Raw genomic sequence first — 9,555 nt, 5'->3', positions numbered from 1 at the left:
GAGGCTTGGTTGAAGGATTAATAAAGACAGGTTTTCTTAACAGATGTCATATGAAAAGGTTCTGCTTCCAGATTAATTCTTCAGTTTCTAAGTCAAGATTTTGGCTTCAAAAAAATGTCAAGACATCTCGACAGAGGTAGAGTACTTTCAGCAGGCTATTGTCTTTTTTTCCACAGAGTTTTTCTGACTTGTTCTAGATGCTGAGTGCCCTGATTTTAACCTTGAGAACGCTGTATTTTGAGCTTTGTGAGTTACATGTTCTTGAACATTTTCAAGACTTCACTGGACTGGTGACAGCTCAGACTGAGTGTTCTGCCTTCCCAATTAGAGAATCAAAGGGCCCAGCTCACAGTGATGCTGTTGGGAAATTCCCAATTACTTCGGTGCGAGCAGACCTAGGGCAGCACTTCTGAAAAGAGATGTTGGTGGATGAAGGACTTTTTATTCTGACTTATCAAAAACCCATCTATTAAAGATCAAGTTTCCTGTGCCACTGTGCTGAAGTGCTCAAACCACAAGCCTGAGGCACCTTTTGCTCTTTGTATGTTGTCTCAACCTTGGTGGAAACCATGGAATCTGCAGGCTCCATTTAGTTTAATTTAATTTTAGTTTTACCTTTGTCCTTGCTTCAAATGTTTTCTGCTGACAAGAATATCTGAAGGTTTGGGGCCTGCCTTTAATAAATGCCAGGCAGAGGGGCACAGGTGGGGGTTGTGTCCTGTGGACATGGCTGGGGGCTCTCCAAAGCTGCACTGGGTCCCCACAGCCTCTGTCTTGCTCAGGGAATTATGCTGCTGCATCATTTACAGTTCCAGAAGTCACTTGGAGCACTGTCTGCTGGCTGTTGCAATTGGGCTGCACTGGAGCTCTCTGATTTATAAATATGAGAAGAGACCTTTCTTTTTAATGACACAGTAACCATATATTCATATTACTTGGGAGCCACAGTAATTTTAACATATATCCCTTAATTTCTCATAAGTGATTTGTTTTTAAAGCAGCAAATTCCCACCACAGGACAATAGTGAAGAATTGCACTTAGTTTACTTCTTAAATAGTTACTTGAAAGTTTTGCAGTCCTTTCCCTTTCTGTTGCTACAGCCCATCTGTCTTCAGTTTGCTTGAACACTGCAGAAAAGTCAGGTGCTGATTAGGTGGATGGGAACAAACTGCTTTCTAGCACTGAGTAATTTGAAGCCAGGAGCCAATTCCCAAGACACAGAAGTAGGAGTTTGTGTAGTTGCAATTCTGTTGTTTACCATCTCATGCTCAGATTGGTGAAACTTGCTGTGTGTGCTGAATTAAATATTCTATTATTTTATTCTATTTTTTCTATCCAGTTCCTGCAGCTAATTCTATGGGAAAATCATTCAATATAGTTTTCATAGGGAACAAATTATAACTTTGCCCTGTGTGTTGTTCAAGCAGGAAATTCTCCAGTAATTCTTGGAAATGTCAGCTGTATAAAGATATAGTTTGGTGCTGCTGCCTGGACAGTGATTGATCTCCAATTTGGGGCTTTAGGTATATGATTTCTTACCGTGAGCATTCAAAAGCAAAATACTTGTTGACCCATTTATTTATTTATCTCCTGGCTGATTACTGCTTGCTTGGCTGGGTGGATAAATCAACTCAGTGTTTCCATCAAATGCTTTTCTAGTTGCAGGTAAATTGTGCCTCTGAATTGGACAATAAGAAACAATAAGGATGAGAAATCTGTTCCCATAGTGCTCTGTTAGTTTAAAACCAGCACATTGTGACTTTCTTTGCATTTGCAGCTGGATCACTTTTTACATGGATATAGGAATTCCAGGAGTTCTGTCCAGCTCTTCAGCCATTTTATTTTATTCCACTTTCTCCATGAGGACTTGTAAATGAGCAGAATAAAGGGGAATGCTTTTGCTTTTGGAGTTTCTGTTTGAAAATAATGGGAGTCACCAAGTGATGAGGAAGGTGAGGAGAAATGTCTGAGGTTGTAGGTGTGGAAGGAGCCTTGGCAGTCAGGGAGCTGCACGTGCCTGGTCCTGCCAGGCTGCTCTCCAAACTTTCTGCAATAACCTTAATGGTAAAACACTTTCCTCTCTAACCTGAATCTTCTGTGCAATTAAAAGCATAGCCTTTTGTCCACCCTGAATGTGGGGGGAGAAGAAAACTGTTTATTGTTCACAGCAGCCTTCTATGTCTTTGAAATCTGCTGTGTCTTTTCTTAAGCTGAACCGTTCTGAGTGTCTTAATCAATTCATCAACACCAGCTGCTCTCCTTGACAGACAATCTAATGAATACTGAAATAAAAATCTTGTTTATAAGAAATATGGTTTCTGAAACAAGGCAGGGAGAAACTGAAAACAAAATATGATCTCTGGTTTTGCAGTTCTGCTATAATAACTCTGAGAAGTAGCTCAGTAATTTCTAGGAATTTATAAATTTTGCTTGGCTGATGTCCCAGCAATGACCCCCCTGGTTTTTGGAAGTTTTACATAAACACCTTTTTTCCCTTCTGCAACCTTTGTGTTGTTCCCCCTTTGTGGTTTTCAGCTTTTTTGTCCAAGGCTGCCCAGCAGGTCTGTGGCAAAGCTAGGAATTAAACTCAAAATTTCCCCCAAAACAGGACAGAGGACCAGGCTGATGTTGTATCTGCCCCATGGCTTCCACCTGGGACCCTGCTCCCAAAGCAGACAGAAATGTTCCAGAAACAGTGAGAGTGGAGAAGGGCCTCTGGGGAACAGGGCCTGCACTGAAACAAAACAGAAAAGTGAATTCATGAAATGCTCCAGTGATATATTAAGACATTGGTAATAGTTACAAAGAAGAGAGAAAAAAAATTAACTGCTCTACATTAAACATGCCTTCAGGCAGTAAATGCTTTTTAATAAGATAAAAATGTATTTCTGACAGGGCTGCTTCTGTCTCATGGAGACCCACATATTCCTGGTTTCTGACCACTGTCTTAAAGAGAACTTCTTTTAAATACACAAAAGTCATAAGGATTCAACAACATCCAAATCTATTGTGAATAAAAAGCTTTAAACACTCACCATGTTTTAGAACTGGAAAACCCCAGACACCTGCAGGCTAAGTAGAGGCCATTGCTCAGCTGCTGCTGCCGTGGGGAGTGTGGAGAAAATGCATCTCCTTTTACAGCCCTCTTTGAGAGAGGAGTTTTAAGGATCCAGCAGTCCCAGTGGTGATAGGGTAGGTGTGTGCTGTATTTCCAGCTGCTTCCATATCCCCCAGGAGAAGTGAATGCCAGAAGAGGAGATTTCATTAGCACGGGATCACATATCATGGTACATGTTCATTAACATTAAGAAATTACCACTGCTGCTGAGCAGGAAGGATGTGCTATTTTCCCATTAGATTCCTGCCTCTCCTCTCTTTTTCAACACTTGCAATTCCAGCTGGGATGGCTGCAGCAGTGCTTGGTTGACGGTAAGCTGTGAGACTTTGGGTTTGTTTCCTTCTCCCAGTGTTAGGGCAGGAGCTGTAAGTGCTTTGTACAGGTTCCCAAGCAGTCACAGTCTGCTGTGAGCAGGAGCTCCCAGCAGAGCTCAGGAGCTGCTCACCAGCAGGACCAACCTTGTATTGAGGGTTATTTCCAGAAACAAATCCAGCTTGGTCTGGACTAATAGGGCTGGATTTAAGTGTCAGGGTGTGGGTGAGTGACTGGTTAAAGTATCCTGGCAGCTCTTCTGACCCCCAGTGATGCTGCTTGTTCAGAGCTATCCTGTGTGGGTAAGTGTGGAGACAGGCAAAGGGCAAAGTGCTGCTGGATTGCTCGTGTGATCTGAACTGAACTGAACTGCAAATGGGTAGTGCAGAAGTGCCTTGGAATGGGAGCAAGTGTAGCCAGGCAGATTCAGAGCTTAAGTAGTGTTATTATTTCCCATTTCCTGCAAGCCAATTTGCTGCACTTCCAGCCTGCCTTCCCCTCGATACAAAGCAGCAGCAGAGGAGTCATTAGAAGAAAGCTCAGATCCAAGATTGCCTGTAATTCAGATCCTTCAGTGATAGAAAAATGTGTAGTTTCAAGAGAAAGCATGTGCAAGTACCAAACCTCCCCCAACTGCAGAGATGTGTGCCTGTTCAAACCAAACCCTCTGTGCTTTAGAGGAAACAATTTACTACTTAAGTAAATAAACACAGCTGTTAAGAAGTTAAGATTAGACTGTCAGATTCATGTCCGCTGAGTAAATGATGGTGTGCAGGCCTTCCCTGTCTGCAGAAGGGAGGATGGAGCATGCCTCAAGGGTGGAGAAAAGGAGATTAAAAGGCAGATAAAAGAGCTGATGCATTGGGAACATGATCCTTCCAGCTGAAGGATGCATGGAGTGCTCTTGCAAAGGGAATTACAGCAGGTGCAGGTGTCTGTGTGGGTGTGTGGGGGATGCAGGGGAAGGTTAGGATTTCAGGGAGAGTCAGCTGTGCAGGACAGAGAAACTTCCACAGGCACAGCTGGATGTTGGAGCTGGCTGCTGCGCACTTCCAGGCCTTCCTGTTGTTTCCTTGCATCAGTTTGTCCTGCAGGAGTGCTGGCTCTCCCCGTGCTGGCTCCCTGAGGCACAGTCTGTGGCCATCAGCATCAGTGCAGGGTTTAATGTCATTAACAGCAACAGAGAGGGGGGGATATGAGCAATGCTGTGTTTTGCCTTTCTCACCCATAAATATTGTACCCCGGGAGGGTGAAAGGCTTTTTCCTTCTTGGAATTACAGATATTTCTAGGGTGGCTGACTGAAATTCAGCAGCCAAATCAGTACAAAATAACCCAATCCTTGTCTCTGTCACTTTGGCTTTAAACATTGATTATATTTGGTGTAACCTCAGACAGGGGTTGCAGTTTTGCATGAAAATCCACTGCTTTTCTGTCATTTTTGGTGCTGTCCTGTTAAACTGTGCTACACCTTTTCCCAGTGCCAATGTTTTTTTTTCATTTATTTTTCATCAGCCCAAGACACTTTGCAGGTGGCAGGAGCTGCTTGGGAGTCTGGTTCCTTCCTCCTCACTCCCTGCCTTCCCCTCCAGAGACTGGTGGCAGCTCTGTTGATTTTCCTGTCAGTTGCCTCTCCCTGCACCCTTCACCAGCCCTATTCTTCCCTGGCCTGTTTCTATTCCTGCATCTTCTGCTGGTTTCACTCAGCTGCTGAGTCAGTGATTCCCTTTCCCAGCTGCCTTAGGAGGTGGCATTTCAGTGCAGGTTGTCACTGACACCCATCCCATGGCTCCCTGGCAGCTGAATGAATCAGGGGCTCTGGTTTTGGAAGCAGCAGTGGTTCAGCCCAGCCAACAGGTCTTGCTTCACAGTCATTCCTTGCCTCTTCCCCCTGAAGGAAGATGTGGTGAGGGTGTTGAGGTTTTGATGTTAACTATTAAATTATGCCTAGTTGCTAATTTTTTAATAATATATATCCATAGAGAAGGGACAGGATGAGCATCCATGGTTAATAGCAATTTAAAAACCACAGCCTTCAGGTGATTTATCTAAGTGATGCACATTGGATGTTTTTGAGACAAAAGTTGATGAGGAAATGAAGTTGTTCTGTTTCACTAGAAAATGCAGTAGTTACTTATTTGGCTTAATTATTCCATATGTTAATGCCTTGCTGCTCTTGCAGCTGCTGGCAGAGAAGTGCTCCTTTCAGGCTGTGTTGTGCATACTAATGAATCCCAAGGTTTGTTTTCCTGGCTTTTACACTTGTGACACTCCTCCATCCAGCTGTGGGTGGCCCTGGATAACTACAGCAGAGAACCCCATACTTAGCAGAAGCAAAATCTATTGATGACAAACAAGTTTCCTGTTATAAGAACTGATGTGAATTCAGTGTGTCCTGGTAAGACAACCATGGGACTTGTTGGAGAAGTCAGATGTGCCTTTGAAAAGCATGGGAGAAATGCTTGAGGGAGTTGATTTCATGTTTTAGTCATTCAAAATGTCTCCAGGAGGTTCAGCTCTTTTTTTCTTCTGCCGCCCAGGGGCCTTACAGCTCCAGGAGTCCTGGACATGGGTTATCTCTGTAGGACTCATGAGTCCACAGCTCCTTTAACCCATGGCTCTGTTACAGACACAAGCCTTAACTGCCGCACTTGGCTCAGTTCTGTTTCTGTTACATTTATAGCCCCATCCTTGTGCCCAGTATCTGCCTAAGAGGCTATTTCTGCTTTATGTCCATTTGTGGTGTTATTTAAAGTGGAGCTGCCAATGCATTCACTGCCCAAAATACCAGCAGAGTTAACAGGTTTTCCAGCTGGTGCAGAATCCTTGGAATCTGTGGCTCTGCTCATCCACCAGGAGCCCAGGGCTGTGCCTGTCCTGGTACACACAGACCAGCTCCTCCTCTGGCTGGGCTGTTCAGGCCTCATTTCAGGGTTGTTGGCCTTTCAAAGCAAAATACAAAACAAAAAAATTTGAAAAAAGGAATGAGGGAAGAAGGGGGAGGGAAGAGAGAGAGGAAATGAGCCAGGCTCTGCTCCTGCTTCTTCCCAAGCCATATTCATCCCTCACACATCCTGCTCAGCTCTTCAGGGGTGTGTAATTATCTGGCAGGGCCGTGTACTGTACTCTCCCTTCTCTGTGCTGAGAGAAAGCTGCTGAGCCCATGTTCTTTTTGAAAATAACAGTAATAAAGGAGACTTTAAAGGAAAAGATGCTGTCCCCTGCAGAGTGTGCTTGTTTGGGCAGTTTGATGTCCTCTTTTTATTATAAATATAATTGAATTTCCAATCGTTACACACAAACAACTGTCGTTTGGGAATAAAAAGAAGAGACGTATGCTAATCGAAAGCTCTCATAATTACACAATCTTCAAATTAATTAACGAGCCAAAGGCAGCCAAACATTAGCATTTAGAAAGTGCTTTGCTGCATTAGCCACTAATGAGTTCATTTAAATCCATCATGCAACCCATTTTGGAAAGCATGAGCCATATTTAATCATATTCAATCAGATTTAATAATGGAATTCCTAACACGAGGCATTGTTGATTGTGAAATTACCATATAATTTTATTTGTTAAATAGAGGGGATAAAATGTAGGTATTTATTGTTGGGTAAATTGTACCTTGAGGGAAATGTGAGGAAAAAAAGATGTCCAGGTAAGTATATTCTTAATGTGAGAAGTGGCAAAGGATTTTGTTTGGTTGTTTTGTTTTTTGAAGGTTGGGAGGTGGTGGGTTATTTTTTTATTATTTCTATTTGTTGGTTTTGTTAGAATTAAATAAAAAGAAATTAAGTCACTTTTGGGAAATTAATCAGTAGTTTCCCAAATATATTTGGGAATTCCATGATAAAATATTTTTGCTTGAGCTGCTTGCTGGTTTCAGCCTAGGCAATTATGGCACAGCTCTGCTCCTCATTCTGTTCCTTTAGAGCTGAGATAACACAAAAGGAGCCACAAGAGCTTCTCTGCATTTAAATCAGAGCAACTGAGGTGAAACCTCCATTCCTGCCTTTTCACAGACAGTCTAATTTCTGGTCCCATTGAAAGCACCGGGGCTTTGTCACTGGACTTAATAGAGCAGATAAATCACCATCAGCTCAGAGAGGAGACTTCTTCCACCAAAGTCAGGGCAGTTACAAAACTCAAGACACTCCTTTGAATAAAATATATTTCTCTGCAAGTCTTTTGTTGGAGGTTTCAGCCAGATAGAGCTGTTTCCATGGGAAATTGCAACCCAACAGGTCCTTGAACTCTAGGCTACACTGGCACATGCAAAAGCCAAAGGCTGGGCTGCCCTCCTGGCACGTGGCAGATCAGAAAGGGTACCACTAGAGAGCTGTCCTAGGATAGAGGGTGTCCTGGCATGGGATTCTTCCCTTTTTTTCATGAGAGGCTTTGACAGGCTCAGTTGCGTTCCCATATCTTGAATTTTCCTGAGTATTTGGTCCCCAGGGCAAGGGAAGACCCTGGAGATCAGCAGTGGCCCCCCAGGTCTGTAGTGGCCCAGCACCATCCTGGCATGGCACTACTGGTGATGGAGTTTTCACAAGAGAAACAAGCAGGGCCAAAAGACACTGGACTCTCCAGGGAATTGTTCATATCCTTATCCTTGGGGACAGGTTTATTAGAAATAGAGGAAGAGCCAGAGGCTGAGATTAGAGCAATCCCAGGCTGGAGTTACCTGGCTCTCTGCAGGAATGGGACAGGAACCTGGATGCTCCCTCTAAGCTTCCCTTGGGGTCTCTGCAACACCTGGAGCTGTGTCCCTCTGACCCCTCTGCTGCCTGCTGTTCTCCAGGGGATCCTACTGCCCTGCCTGCTCATCCCGTGCTGGGAGTGAAGGATCTAGCAGCATGAAGGTCAGATGTTCTTTTTTATTGAACAAACAAATCTCTAAGATCGTATTTGAAATTGAGAAGCTTTCAGTCTTTGGGTCTTGGAGCAATAGTGGTTTCATTTTCTTTCTGAAAAGTTGGATAGTCCAGAAAAAAAATTAATCCTCTCCCCAAATAAAAGGGACTTACTTGAAAACACTTTTAGTAACAAGTCAATTTCTCTTTGAGTTTCTCATAAACGTCTCTGTTCTACCTCTTATCCAGTGTTGTGGCTTCAAATTCAGCTTTCCAGCTTTGTGACCCAGGTCAGAGAGAAAGGGATTAACTCATTAACCACCCATAAACACCACTAAATCTGCTCTGAGGATCTCCAAGAACCTTAGCAGCAGTAACAAGTCCTGGAGTGAGCATGCAGGTGAAGGATTAAATGCCAAAGAAAGTCACCCTTTTATCAAATATGTTCACAATAATTTCTTACAAACATTACTGTGCCTTCAGTGGATAAAGGAACAGCACATTATGTCTGTCCCACAGCTCAGCAGAAACCCAGGAATCCCAATTCCCAATCTCTTGGTGTAATTACAAAAGTTTCCTTAGTGAAATGTTAGTTGTAGGAGTCACTTCTTTGCATCTTAATGCATAAATATCCACCATTAATAGCAGCATAATGGAATAAATTTGCCAGGTCTCATGAAAATACACTGACTGAAACATTTGATTAGGCCAAGTTTAAGACTTCAGAGGATGTCTTCAGCTGCTTGTAAAGGTAAAAGCAATCATAAAAACTAAGTGACTCAGTTAGAAGCTGTATCCCTAAGCTTTTAAATGCACATTCCCTCTAATTACCAAGTACTTCTCGATGCAATGCACTTTACAAGTAACGGGACAAAGTTTCAGAGAATTTGTATTTTCGCAAGTTGAAAGCCATTAACATTTTAGAACTTAGTAACAAAGGGAAAATTGCACTGGGAGAAGGAGTGATTTTCTGTGAATGTACTTAAACCTGTGCCAGCCACTCCGTGGGTGGTCATTTTTCATTTAAGAACTGTTTATTTTCCCTCAAATCAACCAAAAATGCATTCAGGTTGAGCTAAATACAGTCCCTTGAATCCAAAGTGCCTAAATCCTGTGGCTGTTGGGCTGCCTTAACTTTAGGGTTTCTGGGGCTGAGGCAAACCCGGCTGATGCAGCCAAATGCAGATAAAGCCTTTCTCAAAACCACCACATTGCCTCTATCTACCCCAATATCAGTGCCTTTTCTGGCTGATCCTTTAAAAGGCTGCTTGA

This window comes from Passer domesticus, chromosome 11 (assembly GCF_036417665.1).
Source record: "Passer domesticus isolate bPasDom1 chromosome 11, bPasDom1.hap1, whole genome shotgun sequence".
Lineage (NCBI taxonomy): Eukaryota > Metazoa > Chordata > Aves > Passeriformes > Passeridae > Passer > Passer domesticus.
Note: the sequence above shows the minus strand (reverse complement) of the source record.